At 39.5% G+C, this 18,045-nt stretch overlaps 1 protein-coding gene across 5 annotated transcripts in view; it reads left to right on the top strand.

Moving 5' to 3' along the window:
• rptor (regulatory associated protein of MTOR, complex 1) overlaps nucleotides 1-18,045 on the top strand; it is a 339,338-nt gene that overhangs the window by 213,282 nt on the left and 108,011 nt on the right. The window lies entirely within an intron of this gene.

The raw sequence follows: 18,045 nt of genomic DNA, 5'->3' as shown, positions 1-18,045 counted from the left end.
TTTTGGTCCATCTACATCTACACTGATATGATGACGATACTATGTTAAAATTGCTGAACACCACAATATGGAACACAACCTTGTTTTTCACAATGTAAATTTAAACCTAAAAATGTGAAGTCCAAAACTGACTGAAATATGAGGTAGTTAGGGGGGTTCGGGGGCATGCTCCCCCGAGAAAATTTGGATTTCTCTGACCAACATATGTGCAATTTAGGGCTTTTGAAGGACAATTTTTTTTAATAAGAAATAGCTTTAAAACTTTGTCATTAGATTATTTGTCAAAACCTGCTCTCTCCTCATCTTCATCTTTCTTTCTTTCTCCTTCTGCCCTATTTCTTCGCCTCCTAAAGCTGAACTTTGACTGATAGTCTTTTCATTTTTGTGTGTCAGTGAAGAAAGTAAACAAAGGCTCAAATGATATTTATATGTTTTATGAATCATTTTCTGAGACAAGTTAATTTACTCAAGGCTACCAGGAAAGCTGTAGCCTAAGTCAGTATTGCCAATAGGAACCTTCTGCAAGCTTTGGAATTTGAAAACGTCTGTTTTTAAATGTTAAAAGTAATTTTAAATAATACAAATTATAGTCTACGTTTAACGCAGTTGGTGGAATTGGCAGACGTTCCCTTAAGCATCATGCGCTGTGGAAACGCGTCAAAGCATTCTCAGGTATAAATATAATAATATAATAATAAATAATAAAATATATTACAAGGGAAAACAAATGTCCGGCGAATATCGAACCTAAAACTAACTTTACCGCGCTAAACCACCGTGAGTGCATTCACGCATTAGTAATCGCTGGCGTTCATGGGGGGGGGGAGGCATGAACCGGTGTAGATGCACTAAAATCAGACAGGAGAACCGTGAGAATAACGTCGGGAAGCGTGTTTGTGAAGGCGGGGCCAGGCGGTGATATTCAGTTTTGATTTGATGAATGATGAGAATCATTGAATTTGATGAGAATGATTTGATTTGAAAATATTTATTTATTAATTTATCTGAGGTGCCGGAAAGCAGTTCCGGACCGTTCCGGCCCACTTTAACCCCTGCTTATAGTCAAATGGATAATCCTGCAAGCACAATTAGATAAAACTTAGGCAATATTGTTTCCCTTCAAGGCTAAGTTTTGGCAGGACTTCACTGGAACAGAACAGGAAAGCTACATCCACACAGGGCACAGAGCACTGATACAAACTTCTATACATGATTCACTGTCAAAGTTAGAAAGCAAAAATCTCAATGCAAAAGAAAAGGAACTAAGTAAAAAAAAGAAAAGTAAAATAAGTGAGACGAGAGTAGTTAGGTGGCTTGCATGACGTTGTTTGGTCTTAACCTCCGTCTTAACCCATTTTCTTAAGCTGTAGTCTTAACCAAATGCTTTGTTCGTATCCTGAGTTTTTAAACTCAGATGTTTGTCCAACCCTTAGAGGAGTTCTGACCAATTAGACATTGTCTTTAGTTTGGGACATAACTGTTTCTCCTCCTCTCACATAAATTACCTCTTATCTTATTAGTCACATGGTCTCTTAATTTTGCCTGCACTACCAGCGTATGATTTAGACCTGAATTTTATAATGAGAGTACAATATGTTTTACATGGATTTGATTCATACCATAATTTAAGAAATAGAAAATCATTCATCCTGATACCAAGCACACCATAATTCCTATGAACTATTAAATAGTTATTAAAAAGAGCATAAGCAATGAGTGATTACAACATGATAGTCTAATGTGTGGGTTACAGACATTATGTAGAATTACTGTATGCAATGTAATGATGTTTGATTATAAATCCGACTAGCATTGTTTTGGAATGATCTGATTCATTTTGATCTGTAAAGGCAGTCTCTGATTTTAGAGAGGATTTGAGTCCTGAGTCCTGGATTTGAGGTCAAACAGAGGTCTGACCAGTAAGAATCAAGTATTTAAGAGAGTGATTTAATAATTGTGATTTAAATATTCAACCACTTGACAACCCTAATAAATATACATAAAGCCAAAACAAACAGAACTAACAAAATAAATGTCAAAGAAACAACATCATAATAGACTCAATTTAAAACTTGCTGGTTATTGTAAATATTCCAAGATGTAAATTGTCCATCCATATGAACATATCACATAATATTTCAGTTATGATCAAATGATTGACAGTTGATTTAGACCCATTTTATTTGTCTGTAAGATAAGCTGGTTAGCCAGTATGACACACCAGTTTTATAAAACTTCTAATCTATGACTTATTAATTTCACTATAATCTTGACCTGATGGCTAATGGAAGATATGACAAAAACAGACTAACTGCAGTGAGAGGTTGCAAATGAATTGATGACTGAATTTAAATCATTTTTATGTGAACTCTTACAGTTCTCACATGTACTGAACTAAACTGAATTGAATCCTGTTCCACACAAGCTTGGTATGTTCCCCTTCTCTGAGAATTTAGAAGGAAGTCAATCCTTGTTCATGTATGGCCTCTGCGGATAAATGGTTAAATCAAGAGAACAGAAAACTAAAAATCCCTCCACAGCAGAATTTTACTCATTTATTTTAGTGCTATTTCAACATATAGATCCTCTAAATTTAAGTAATTAAGTCGCAATCAAACCTGCTGTAAAAGCTCTTTTTTTTTCTCTCTCACTCTTTATTATCTGACATTTATTTTTTGCTCTGGTCAGCCCCTTCAGATATTTAAAATTGTTACTTGTATCATTGTGAGGCCAGATTGAGGCTTTGTTCCAACATTCCAGCTGTTATTATATCTGATTCCATTATATTTCAATCCATTTCATTTGTTTCTGTCTCATTCAGTCGTTACCTTTTTTTTGGCTCACCAAAAATATTTTTTGTGGTTTTTCTGTATTCAGCCACACATGCATCCTTTTTCATTTTCTTCACCCTTTCACTCCTCTGAGTTGCATCAGTGCAGTCCACACCAGCACCTTACAAAACCTCTTCATTTTATCTTTATCCTCTGACCTCCTGTCAACCCATCCTTTCCTTATATTCTCCTTTTTCTCTACTTTTATTTTATTTTATATAATCTGTGACTAATGCATTTCAAGTATGAAGTCCTTACTCAACCTCCAGAAGCGACTGTGCTTTGCATACATAAATCAGTAGCCAGGCAATGCAGAAACATGAGTGCTAGCACAGCAGAGTCTGGGGTTCGAAGCACCTTCCAGTTAACATGCATACTTGGATTCAGGGTGTTTTTTTGTTTGTTTGTTTTGTTTTGTTTTGTTTTTGTAGCAGGTGTTGTGCTTGAAGTGAAGTTGCAGAATATATCATAACAATGTATAAAGGTAAAATAATTTAACTAGGAGTGTCATTCAAAAGATATAAATCACAGTAGATAGAAAAAATCAGTTCTGGACAAGATATGGAAATATCTATAGGTACTGTAATATAAATATTCTTCTCTAAAATGTTTCTTTGAATAGATGTTAATAGATATTCATCAGTTAGATATTGTTTTCTTAATGGAGACATTTAGTACAATGAAAATTTTAAATGTATTCTTCTCTATGATTAATATATGGCATCAAATCTCTACAAAATAATTTTTATAAAGAATAATAGCAATCATGAACGAATGGACAAGTCATGAAAAAAGGATGACATTTTTTTGCCAAAACCTGATGCAAATCTGATGCAACAATACATTGACAATTGTCAACAATTGTCATCCTAAAAAAAAAGTTACTTATTACATGGCTACCTACAAAATAAATAAATAATTTGACACAAAATATTGATTTAAAAAGGAGTTTATTGATTTAAAAATGATTGTATTGCTTCCGCTAAAGAAAATAGTCCAATCCGCGTCCATAGCAACGCTCTGTTTTTCATGGCAACGGTGTGTTATACTTCGCAGCGGTCTGCTATCAAGAAATAACAGACCGCATTCTACATTGGAATTCAACCAAGCCATGTAATAAAAATGTTTAAGCGATTGAAAGCCTTAATTACAGATCATTGGTCTGATCTTTTAAGTTACAGCTAGCTTATGGTCAGTAGAGTGCTTGTTTTTAGGGCCCGAGCACCGATGGTGTGAGGACCCTCTTGGAATTGCTCTGTTTATTATTATTATTAGGGCCCGAGCACCGATGGTGAGAGGACCCTATTGTTTTTGCTCCGTTTATTATTAGGGCCCGAGCACCGATGGTGAGAGGACCCTATTGTTTTTGCTCCGTTTATTATTATTCTTCTCCAAAGTGAATCGCTTTTTAGAGGGCCTAAACATGCTCGAAAACTCATGAAACTTTGCACACGCTTCAGAAGTGGTGAAAATTTACGTGTGATATGGTTTTCAGAATTGGGGGGGGCAAATTCGGTAAATTATTGCCCCCACATTTTGCCCCGGCTCCTGGTTTCACGTACAGGTATGAAATTTGGTACATACATGTAATGACCCAATACCTACAGAAAAGTCTCTTGGAGCATAGCCCTAAACACAACAGGAAGTGAGCTATTTTGAACTTCCTCCTGGATTTTGGGCATTTTTCGTAATTTCCTGATGTTGTACTTTAACGAACTCCTCCTACAGATTTGATCTGATCCTCTTCAAATTTGGTGAGTGTAATCTTAAGGCCTTTGCGACGTTAAATTGCGAAGATCTAGAGTTTTCGTCGAAGGGTGTGCCCTCGGCGGCCTGACAAATGTTCACCCAATTTCGGCCTTCTGGTGATGTATGCATGATCAGATAAGTTCTCTGTCAATATTGCTTGCAGTTCCAATGTTGCTAGGCAACCACAGACAGCCTGCAGTAACTCAGGCATTCAATGTCCAATCTGCCCCAAACTTCACATGTTTGATAAGAGTCCTGTCCTGAACACATGACCATGCTCATATTTGGTTATAGCAATAGCGCCACCTGCTGGTAGCAGGAAGTGTGGCAAATACAAAACGTGCTCGAAAAATCATGAAACTTTGCACACGCTTCAGAAGTGGTGAAAATTTACGTGTGATGTGGTTTTCAAAATTGGGTGGGGCAAAATGGCTTAATTATTGCCCCTACATTTTGCCCCGGCTCTACGTTTCACGTACAGGTATGAAATTTGGTACATACATGTAATGACCCAATACCTACAAAAAAGTCTCTTGGAGCACAGCCCTAAACACAACAGGAAGTCAGCTATTTTGAACTTCCTCTCAGATTTTGTGCAGTTTTTGCCATTTCCTGATGTTGTACTTTAACAAACTCCTCCTACAGTTTTGATCTGATCCTCTTCAAATTTGGTGAATGTAATCTTAAGGCCTTTTCTAAAGGCGCCGGGTGGCGGTGGCAGGGGTGCGAGGGCCCTTTTCATCGCTGCTTGCAGCTTTAATTATTCTTCTTCTTCTTCTTCTCCAAAGTGAATCGCTTTTTAGAGGGCCTAAACATGCTCGAAAACTCATGAAACTTTGCACACGCTTCAGAAGTGGTGAAAATTTACGTGTGATATGGTTTTCAAAATTGGGGGGGGCAAATTCGGTAAATTATTGCCCCCACATTTTGCCCCGGCTCTACGTTTCATGCACAGGTATGAAAATTGGTACATACATGTAATGACCCAATACCTACAAAAAAGTCTCTTGGAGCATAGCCCTAAACACAACAGGAAGTGAGCTATTTTGAACTTCCTCCTAGATTTTGGGCATTTTTCGTAATTTCCTGATGTTGTACTTTAACGAACTCCTCCTACAGATTTCATCTGATCCTCTTCAAATTTGGTGAGTGTAATCTGAAGGCCTTTGCGACGTTAAATTGCGAAGATCTTGAGTTTTCGTCGAAGGGTGTGCCCTCGGCAGCCTGACAAACGTTCACCCAATTTCGGCCTTTTGGTGATATATGCATGATCAGATAAGTTCAATATTAATGTTGCTTGCAGTTCCGATGTTGCTAGGCAACCACAGACAGCCTGCAGTAACTCAGGCATACAATTTCCAATCTGCCCCAAACTTCACATGTTTAATAAGAGTCCTGTCCTGAACACATGACCATGCTCATTATGGTTATAGCAATAGCGCCACCTGCTGGTAGCAGGAAGTGTGGCAAATACAAAACGTGTTCGAAAAATCCTGAAACTTTGCACACGCTTCAGAAGTGGTGAAAATTTACGTGTGATGTGGTTTTCAAAATTGGGTTGGGTAAATTCGGTAAATTATTGCCCCCACATTTTGCCCCGGCTCGACGTTTCACGTACAGGTATGGAATTTGGTACATACATGTAATGACCCAATACCTACAAAAAAGTCTCTTGGAGCATAGCCCTAAACGCAACAGGAAGTCAGCTATTTTGAACTTCCTGTCAGATTTTGGGCAGTTTTTGCCATTTCTTGATGTTGTACTTTAACGAACTCCTCCTACAGTTTTGATCTGATCCTCTTCAAATTTGGTGAGTGTAATCTTAAGGCCTTTACTAAAGGCGCCGGGTGGCGGTGGCAGGGGTGCGAGGGCCCTTTTCATCGCTGCTTGCAGCTTTAATTAGGGCCCAAGCCCTGAAAGGGCGAAGGCCCTATTGTTTTCGGTAGGATTATTGTTTATTAGGGCCCAAGCCCTGAAAGGGCGAAGGCCCTATTGTTTTCGTTAGGATTATTTTTATTATTATTTTTTTTCTACTTCTCTGGCACTTTTGGGGCCTATAACGTGCTTGAAAACTCTTGAAATTTTGCACACAGGTCAGAACCCGCGGCCATCAGGGCCGGGCTGAAGCTGGTACCTGGGCGTGGCAGGGGGGCTCAACAGCGCCCCCTTGAACGGGGTCCGAAAACTTGGTCCATATATCAAACATGCTTGCATGAATTAATATGAATCTCGGTACACATATAGATCTCATCGGGCAGAACAACTTCTGCACTCTATGTTATTAGCTCCGCCCAAAAGGAAGTGAGTTATGGGTTGTTTGAAAAACGCATGCTGTGGAATTTAATGTACTCCTCCTACAGAATTCATCCGATCCCCACCAAACTCGGTCAGCATGAAGTCAAGACATTGAGGATGCTAAATTGCGGACGGATTTTTGATATCTCGAACGGTTTGGCCGTGGCGAGGAAACGAATTTATGGCGATAAAAAAGAAACAGGAAGTGTGTTATAACTTCTGCATACATTGACTGATCTTGATGAAACTTCAGCAGTGTGTTCGTTGTCAGAGGCCGATCACATGGATGTGACTATTGTGAGTCAAAGTCATAGCGCCACCAACTGGCAGCAGGAAGTGTGTCACTTTCAAAATGCTTTGAAATCACCCTCTTATTTTTACCCGATTTGCTTCAAACTTTATGTGTATAATATAAACACACGGCAGATGTAGACCTGTGAAAGGATTATAGATATCTTAGATACTGTTGCCGTGGCAACGCATCAAACTTTAATATTCTTTTTTGATGCTTTTGAGACTCTTAACATACTTGAAATTGGATGAAACTCGACAGACACATCACATTTATTAGCCCGTAGACATGTGCAAAGTTTCAGAAACGGGCGTGGTGAGAGGCTCAGTAGCGCCACCTTTAGTCATAAGTGGGGGGGTTAGTTTTATCAACAGCAACAAAACTTGGTATGTGTATTGTTCTCATGAAGACGGACAACTTTCTAATTGACATTAACTATCTCCGACCAACAGGAAGAGAGATATTTTGGTTTGAATGTGGATTTTCTGAAGAATTTTCTCTCCCTCTCTCTGTGTCTCTGTGTGTGTGAGGGGAGGGGGGGATTTGACTATTGCTTTTATATTGTTAATCAAGGTTTCAGGGGCTTTTGGGGTCCTTAACGTGCTCAAAAACTCTGGAAACTTTGCACACAAGTCAGAACCCCCTGCCATCAGGGACGGGCTGAAGCTGGTACACGGGCGTGGCTGGGGGGCTCAACAGCGCCCCCTTGAACAGGGTTCTAAAACTTGGTCCATATATCAAACACGCTTGCATGAATTAATATGAAACTCGGTACACATATAGATCTCATCGTGCCGAACAACTTTCCCCCGGTCAAGTTTTACGCCAGCCCAACAGGAAGTCGGCTATTATGGGTTGTTTGGAAAACGCTTGCTGTGGAATGTGAAATACTCCTCCTAGAAAATTCACCGTGTCCCCTCCAAACTCGGTGTGCATGTAGTCAAGACTTTGAGGATGCTAAATTGCGGACGGATTTTTGATATCTCGAATGGTTTGGCCGTGGCGAGGAATCTAATTTATGGCGAGTAAAGAGAAACACGAAGTGGAATAACTTCTGCATACATTAACTGATCTTGATGAAACTTCAGCAGTGTGTTCGTGGTAAGAGGCCGATCAGATGGATGTAACTATTGTGAGTCAAAGTTATAGCGCCACCAACTGGCAGCAGGAAGTATGTCACTTTCAACATGCTTTTGACAAAAGTGGGGGGGTTAGTTTTAAGTACAGTAAAAAAAAATTGTTTGTATATTGTTCTCATCAAGCCGGACAACTTTCTAATTTACATTCATTAGCTCCGGCCATCAGGAAGTCAGATATTTTGGTCTGAATGTGGATTTTTTTTGCAAAATCGGCCTCTGAATTTTATATATATATATTTTAAAGTGACAAGACAGAGAATATTACTTGTCTGATATATATATATATACAGTATATATGTGTATGTATATATATAAATATCGCTGCTCGCAGCTATATTTAGGGCCCGAGCACCGATGGTGTGAGGACCCTCTTGGAATTGCTCTGTTTATTATTATTAGGGCCCGAGCACCGATGGTGTGAGGACCCTCTTGGAATTGCTCTGTTTATTAGGGCCCGAGCACCGATGGTGTGAGGACCCTCTTGGAATTGCTCTGTTTATTAGGGCCCGAGCACCGATGGTGTGAGGACCCTCTTGGAATTGCTCTGTTTATTATTAGGGCCCGAGCACCGATGGTGTGAGGACCCTCTTGGAATTGCTCTGTTTATTAGGGCCCGAGCACCGATGGTGTGAGGACCCTCTTGGAATTGCTCTGTTTATTATTATAATTATTATTATTATTCTTCTCCGCATTTAATTGCATTTTTGAGGGCCTAAACATGCTCGAAAACTCACAAAACTTTGCACACGCGTCAGAACTGGCGAAAATTTACATCTGATAAAGGTTTCAGAATTGGACGGGGCAAAATGGCTCGATAGCGCCACCTATAAAAGTTCAATGGAGTGCGCCTCCCGCAACGTTCCACGTACGTGCACGAAATTCGGTACATACATGTAATGACCTAATACCTACAAAAAAGTCTCTTGGAGCATAGCCCTAAACACAACAGGAAGTCAGCCATTTTGAACTTCCTCTCAGATTATTGTGCAGTTTTTGCCATTTTCAGGCCTCGTACTTTAACGAACTCCTCCTACAGTTTTAATCTGATCATCTTCAAATTTGGTGAGTGTAATCTTAAGGCCTTTGCGACGTTAAATTGCGAAGATCTTGAGTTTTCGTCGAAGGGCGGGTCCTCGGCGGCCTGACAAATTTCGATGTTTCGCCATGAAACAGGAAGTTGCTGTTACTCAAGAAGGCAATGTCCAATCTGCGCCAAACTTCACACTTTTGATAAGCGTTCTGTCCTGAACACATGACCATGCTCATATTCAGTTACATTTATAGCGCCACCTGCTGGCAACAGGAAGTGACATGTTAAACACTGTTGTGGACTCCTGATAACATATAAAAAAGTGCCAGCAAGTGCTAAACATGCTAACAACATACTAGAAGCTAAAACATGCTAGCAAACACTTAACTAAGTGCTAAAGCATGCTATTACTGCAATTAAATAGGAATTTGCTGTAACTCAGGCACGGAATGTCCAATCTGCCCCAAACTTCACACGTTTGATAAGAGTCAAGGCCTGAACACATCTACATGATAATATTCAGTTATAGTAATAGCGCCACCTAGTGTTTAACACGTTAATGCCGTTCTAGCAACATGTTAAAAATGCCATTGACTTCTAAACATGCTAGAAACATGTTAAAACATGCTAGCAATACTTAGCTAAGTGCTAAAGCATGCTAATTCAATGAAACAGGATGTTGTTGTTACTCAAGAAGGCAATGTCCAATCTGCGCCAAACTTCACATTTTTGATAAGCGTTCTGTCCTAAACACATGACCATGCTCATATTCAGTTACAGTCATAGCGCCACCTGCTGGCAACAGGAAGTGGCATGTTTAACACTGTTGTGAACTCCTGATAACATATAAAAAAGTGCCAGCAAGTGCTAAACATGCTAACAACATACTAGAAACATGCTAAAACATGCTAGCAAACACTTAGCTAAGTGCTAAAGCTCGCTATTACTGCAATTAAATAGGAATTGGCTGTAACTCAGGCACGGAATGTCCAATCTGCCCGAAACTTCACACGTTTGATAAGAGTCATGGCCTGAACACATCTACATGAGAATATTCAGTTATAGTAATAGCGCCACCTACTGGTAACAGGAAGTGTCATGTTTAACACGTTGATGCCGTTCTAGCAACATGTTAAAAATGCCATTGTCTTATAAACATGCTAGAAACATGTTAAAACATGCTAGCAATACTTAGCTAAGTGCTAAAGCATGCTAATTCAATGAAACAGGATGTTGTTGTTACTCAAGAAGGCAATGTCCAATCTGCGCCAAACTTCACACTTTTGATAAGCGTTTTGTCCTGAACTCATGACCATGCACATATTCAGTTACAGTCATAGCGCCACCTGCTGGCAACAGGAAGTGGCATGTTTAACCCTGTTGTGAACTCCTGATAACATATAAAAAAGTGCCAGCAAGTGCTAAACATGCTAACAACATACTAGAAACATGCTAAAACATGCTAGCAAACACTTAGCTAAGTGCTAAAGCTCGCTATTACTGCAATTAAATAGGAATTGGCTGTAACTCAGGCACGGAATGTCCAATCTGCCCGAAACTTCACACGTTTGATAAGAGTCATGGCCTGAACACATCTACATGAGAATATTCAGTTATAGTAATAGCGCCACCTACTGGTAACAGGAAGTGTCATGTTTAACACGTTGATGCCGTTCTAGCAACATGTTAAAAATGCCATTGTCTTATAAACATGCTAGAAACATGTTAAAACATGCTAGCAATACTTAGCTAAGTGCTAAAGCATGCTAATTCAATGAAACAGGATGTTGTTGTTACTCAAGAAGGCAATGTCCAATCTGCGCCAAACTTCACACTTTTGATAAGCGTTTTGTCCTGAACTCATGACCATGCACATATTCAGTTACAGTCATAGCGCCACCTGCTGGCAACAGGAAGTGGCATGTTTAACCCTGTTGTGAACTCCTGATAACATATAAAAAAGTGCCAGCAAGTGCTAAACATGCTAACAACATACTAGAAACATGCTAAAACATGCTAGCAAACACTTAGCTAAGTGCTAAAGCATGCTATTACTGCAATTAAATAGGAATTTGATGTAACTCAAGCATACAATGTCCAATCTGCCCCAAACTTCACACGTTTAATAAAAGTCCTGCACTGAACACATCTACATAGCGATATTCAGATATAGACATAGCCCCACCTACTGGCAACAAAAACTGACATGGTTAAAACAGTAATGCAGAACTAACCACATAACTATTGTGTACTAAGCATGCTAGAAACATACTAAACATGCTAGCAACTACTATACCTCCTTAAATGCACATTGCCCAACCATGCTCTGTCTTCCTAAAGCCACCGAGTGACGATGGCACGGGTGCGAGGGCCCTTTCATCGCTGCTTGCAGCTTTAATTATTATTATTATTCTTCTCCGCATTGAATTGCATTTTTGAGGGCCTAAACATGCTCGAAAACTCACGAAACTTTGCACACACGTCAGAACTGGCGAAAATTTACATCTGATATAGGTTTCAGAATTGGACGGGGCAAAATGGCTCGATAGCGCCACCTATAAAAGTTCAACGGAGTGCGCCTCCCGCATCGTTCCACGTACGTGCACGAAATTCGGTACATACATGTAATTACCTAATACCTACAAAAAAGTCTCTTGGAGCGTAGCCCTAAACACAACAGGAAGTCAGCCATTTTGAACTTCCTCTCAGATTTTTGTGCAGTTTTTGCCATTTTCAGGCCTCGTACTTTAACGAACTCCTCCTACAGTTTTAATCTGATCATCTTCAAATTTGGTGAGTGTAATCTTCAGGCCTTTGCGACGTTAAATTGCGAAGATCTTGAGTTTTCGTCGAAGTGCGGGTCCTCGGCGGCCTGACAAATTTCGATGTTTCGCCATGAAACAGGAAGTTGCTGTAACTCAGGCATGGAATGTCCAATCTGCCCCAAACTTCACACTTTTGATAAGAGTTCTGTCCTGAACACATGACCATGCTCATATTCAGTTATAGTCATAGCGCCACCTGCTGGCAACAGGAAGTGACATGTTTAACACTGTTATGGACTCCTAATAACATATAAAAAAGTGCCAGCAAGTGCTAAACATGCTAACAACATACTAGAAGCATGCTAAAACATGCTAGCAAACTCTTAGCTAAGTGCTAAAGCATGCTATTATTGCAATTAAATAGGAATTTGCTGTAACTCAGGCATGGAATGTCCAATCTGCCCCAAACTTCACACTTTTGATAAGCGTTCTGTCCTGAACACATCTACATGAGAATATTCAGTTATAGTAATAGCGCCACCTACTGGTAACAGGAAGTGTCATGTTTAACACGTTGATGCCATTCTAGCAACATGTTAAAAATGCCATTGACTTCTAAACATGCTAGAAACATGTTAAAACATGCTAGCAATACTTAGCTAAGTGCTAAAGCATGCTAATTCAATGAAACAGGATGTTGTTGTTACTCAAGAAGGCAATGTCCAATCTGCCCCAAACTTCACACTTTTAATAAACGTTCTGTCCTAAACACATGACCATGCTCATATTCAGTTACAGTCATAGCGCCACCTGCTGGCAACAGGAAGTGACATGTTAAACACTGTTGTGGACATATAAAAACATATAAAAAAAGTGACAGCAAGTGCTAAACATGCTAACAACATACTAGAAACATGCTAAAACATGCTAGCAAACACTTAGCTAAGTGCTAAAGCATGCTATTGCTGCAATTAAATAGGAATTTGCTGTAACACAGGCATGGAATGTCCAATCTGCCCCAAACTTCACACGTTTGATAAGAGTCATGGCCTGAACACATCTACATGAGAATATTCAGTTATAGTAATAGCGCCACCTGCTTTCAACAGGAAGTGACATGTTTAACACTCTTGTGGTCTCCTAATAACATATAAAAAAGAGCCAGCAAGTGCTAAACAGGTTAGCAACATACTAGAAACATGCTAGCAAACACTTAGCTAAGTGCTAAAGCATGCTATTACTGCAATTAAATAGGAATTTGCTGTAACTCAGGCACGGAATGTCCAATCTGCCCCAAACTTCACACATTTGATAAGAATCATGGCCTGAACACATGTCTATGCTCAAATTCAGTTATAGTAATAGCGCCACCTACTGGCAACAGGAAGTGACATGTTTAACACTTTGATGTCGTTCTAGCAACATGTTAAAAATGCCATTGAGTTCTATACATGCTAGAAACATGTTAAAACATGCTAGCAATACTTAGCTAAGTGCTAAAGCATGCTAATTCAATGAAACAGGACTTTGTTGTTACTCAAGAAGGCAATGTACAATCTACACCAAACTTCACACGTTTGATAAGAGTTATCTCTTGAACACATGTCCATGCTCATATTTAGTTATAGTCATAGCGCCACCTGCTGGCAACAGGAATTGACGTTTAACACTGTTCTTGACTCCTAATAACATATAAAAAAATGCCAGTAGGTGCTAAACATCCTACCAACATACTAGAGACATGCTAAAACATACTAGCAAACACTTAGCTAAGTGCTAAAGAATGATATTACTGCAATTAAATATGAATTTGCTGTAACTCAGGCATGGAATGTCCAATCTGCCCCAAACTTCACACTTTTGATAAGCGTTCTGTCCTGAACACATGACCATGCTTATATTCAGTTACAGTCATAGCGCCACCTGCTGGCAACAGGAAGTGACATGTTTAACACTGTTATGGACTCCTAATAACATATAAAAAAGTGCCAGCAAGTGCTAAACATGCTAACAACATACTACAAACATGCTAAAACATGCTAGCAAACTCTTAGCTAAGTGCTAAAGCATGCTATTATTGCAATTAAATAGGAATTTGCTGTAACTCAGGCATGGAATGTCCAATCTGCCCCAAACTTCACACATTTGATAAGAATCATGGCCTGAACACATGTCTATGCTCAAATTCAGTTATAGTAATAGCGCCACCTACTGGCAACAGGAAGTGACATGTTTAACACTTTGATGCCGTTCTAGCAACATGTTAAAAATGCCATTGAGTTCTAAACATGCTAGAAACATGTTAAAACATGCTAACAATGCTTAGCTAAGTGCTAAAGAATGCTAATTCAATGAAACATGACTTTGTTGTTACTCAAGAAGGCAATGTCCAATTTGCACCAAACTTCACACGTTTGATAAGAGTTCTGTCCTGAACACACATCCATGGTCATATTCAGTTATAGTCATAACGCCACCTACTGGCAACAGAAACTGACATGGTTAACACAGTAATGCAGTACTAACCACATAATTATTGTGTACTAAGCATGCTAGAAACAGACTAAACATGCTAGCAACACTTAGCTGAGTCATGAAGCATGCTATTATCACCATTATACAAAACATTTTGTAACTGACTTTGACATACTCTTACTATATATACCTCCTTAAATGTACATTTCCCAACCATGCTCTGTCTTCCTAAAGCCACCGAGTGTTGATGGCATGGGTGCGAGGGCCCTTTCATCGCTGCTTGCAGCTTTAATTATTAGGGCCCGAGCACCGATGGTGTGAGGACCCTCTTGGAATTGCTCCGTTTATTATTATTATTATTATTATTATTATTCTTCTCCGCATTTAATCGCATTTTTGAGGGCCTAAACATGCTCGAAAACTCACGAAACTTTGCACACGTGTCAGAACTGGCGAAAATTTACATCTGATATAGGTTTCAGAATTGGGCGGGGCAAAATGGCTTGATAGCGCCACCTATAAAAGTTCAACGGAGTGCGCCTCCCGCTGTGTTCCATGTACATGTACGAAATTCGGTACATATATGTAATGACCTAATACCTACAAAAAAGTCTCTTGGAGCGTAGCCCTAAACCCAACAGGAAGTCAGCCATTTTGAACTTCCTCTCAGATTTTTGTGCAGTTTTTGCCATTTTCAGGCCTCGTACTTTAACGAACTCCTCCTACAGTTTTAATCTGATCATCTTCAAATTTGGTGAGTGTAATCTTAAGGCCTTTGCGACGTTAAATTGCGAAGATCTTGAGTTTTCGTCGAAGGGCGGGTCCTCGGCGGCCTGACAAATTTCGATGTTTCGCCATGAAACAGGAAGTTGCTATAACTCAGGCATGGAATGTCCAATCTGCCCCAAATTTCACATGTTTGATAAGCATTCTGTCCTGAACACATGACCATGCTCATATTCATTTATAGTCATAGCGCCACCTGCTGGCAACAGGAAGTGACATGTTTAACACTGTTGTGGACTCCTAATAACATATAAAAAAGTGCCAGCAAGTGCTAAACATGCTAACAACATACTAGAAACATGCTAAAACATGCTAGCAAACACTTAGCTAAGTGCTAAAGCATGCTATTACTGCAATTAAATAGGAATTTGCTGTAACTCAGGCATGGAATGTCCAATCTGCCCCAAACTTCACACATTTGATAAGAATCATGGCCTGAACACATGTCCATGCTCAAATTCAGTTATAGTAATAGCGCCACCTACTGGCAACAGGAAGTGACATGTTTAACACGTTGATGCTGTTCTAGCAACATGTTAAAAATGCCATTGACTTCTAAACATGCTAGAAACATGTTAAAACATGCTAGCAATACTTAGCTAAGTGCTAAAGCATGCTAATTCAATGAAACAGGATGTTGTTGTTACTCAAGAAGGCAATGTCTAATCTGCGCCAAACTTCACACTTTTGATAAACGTTCTGTCCTAAACACATGACCATGCTCATATTCAGTTACAGTCATAGTGCCGCCTGCTGGCAACAGGAAGTGGCATGTTTAACACTGTTGTGAACTCCTGATAACATATAAAAAAGTGCCAGCAAGTGCTAAACATGCTAACAACATACTAGAAACATGCTAAAATATGCTAGCAAACACTTAGCTAAGTGCTAAAGCATGCTATTACTGCAATTAAATAGGAATTTGCTGTAACTCAGGCATGGAATGTCCAATCTGCCCCACACTTCACACGTTTGATAAGAGTCATGGCCTGAACACATCTACATGAGAATATTCAGTTATAGTAATAGCGCCACCTATTGGCAACAGGAAGTAACATGTTTAACACGTTGATGCTGTTCTAGCAACATGTTAAAAATGCCATTGACTTCTAAACATGCTAGAAACATGTTAAAACATGCTAGCAATACTTAGCTAAGTGCTAAAGCATGCTAATTCAATGAAACAGGATGTTGTTGTTACTCAAGAAGGCAATGTCCAATCTGCGCCAAACTTCACACTTTTGATAAGCGTTTTGTCCTGAACACATGACCATGCACATATTCAGTTACAGTCATAGCGCCACCTGCTGGCAACAGGAAGTGACATGTTAAACACTGTTGTGGACTCCTGATAACATATAAAAAAGTGCCAGCAAGTGCTAAATATGCTAACAACATGCTTGAAACATGCTAAAACATGCTAGCAAACATTTAGCTAAGTGCTAAAGCATGCTATTGCTGCAATTAAATAGGAATTTGCTGTAACTCAGGCATGGAATGTCCAATCTGCCCCAAACTTCACACGTTTGATAAGAGTCATGGCCTGAACACCTCTACATGAGAATATTCAGTTTTAGTAATAGCGCCACCTACTGGTAACAGGAAGTGTCATGTTTAACACGTTGATGCTGTTCTAGCAACATGTTAAAAATGCCATTGACTTCTAAACATGCTAGAAACATGTTAAAACATGCTAGCAATACTTAGCAAAGTGCTAAAGCATGCTAATTCAATGAAACAGGATGTTGTTGTTACTCAAGAAGGCAATGTCCAATCTGCGCCAAACTTCACACTTTTGATGAGCGTTTTGTCCTGAACACATGACCATGCACATATTCAGTTACAGTCATAGCGCCACCTGCTGGCAACAGGAAGTGACATGTTAAACACTGTTGTGGACTCCTGATAACATATACAAAAGTGCCAGCAAGTGCTAAACATGCTAACAACATACTAGAAAAATGCTAAAACATGCTAGCAAACACTTAGCTAAGTGCTAAAGCATGCTATTGCTGCAATTAAATAGGAATTTGCTGTAACACAGGCATGGAATGTCCAATCTGCCCCAAACTTAATATGTAACATGCAAGAACCATGCTAGCAACACATAGCTAAGTTCTAAAACATGCTAGAAATGCTAAAGGAAGTTGTTGTAACTCAAGCATACAATGTCCAATCTGCCCCAAACTTCACATGTTTGATAAAAGTCCTGCACTGAACACATCTACATAGCAATATTCAGATATAGACATAGCCCCACCTACTGGCAACAAAAACTGACATGGTTAACACAGTAATGCAGAACTAACCACATAACTATTGTGTACTAAGCATGCTAGAAACATACTAAACATGCTAGCAACTACTATATATACCTCCTTAAATGCACATTGCCCAACCATGCTCTGTCTTCCTAAAGCCACCGAGTGACGATGGCACGGGTGCGAGGGCCCTTTCATCGCTGCTTGCAGCTTTAATTAGGGCCCGAGCACCGATGGTGTGAGGACCCTCTTGGAATTGCTCTGTTTATTATTATTATTATTATTATTATTATTATTATTCTTCTCCGCATTAAATTGCATTTTTGAGGGCCTAAACATGCTCGAAAACTCACGAAACTTTGCACACGCGTCAGAACTGGCGAAAATTTACATCTGATATAGGTTTCAGAATTGGACAGGGC

The sequence above is a fragment of the Abramis brama genome (assembly GCF_963993115.1).
Source record: "Abramis brama genome assembly, chromosome: 11".
Lineage (NCBI taxonomy): Eukaryota > Metazoa > Chordata > Actinopteri > Cypriniformes > Leuciscidae > Abramis > Abramis brama.
This window is presented reverse-complemented; position numbering and strand designations above follow the sequence as displayed.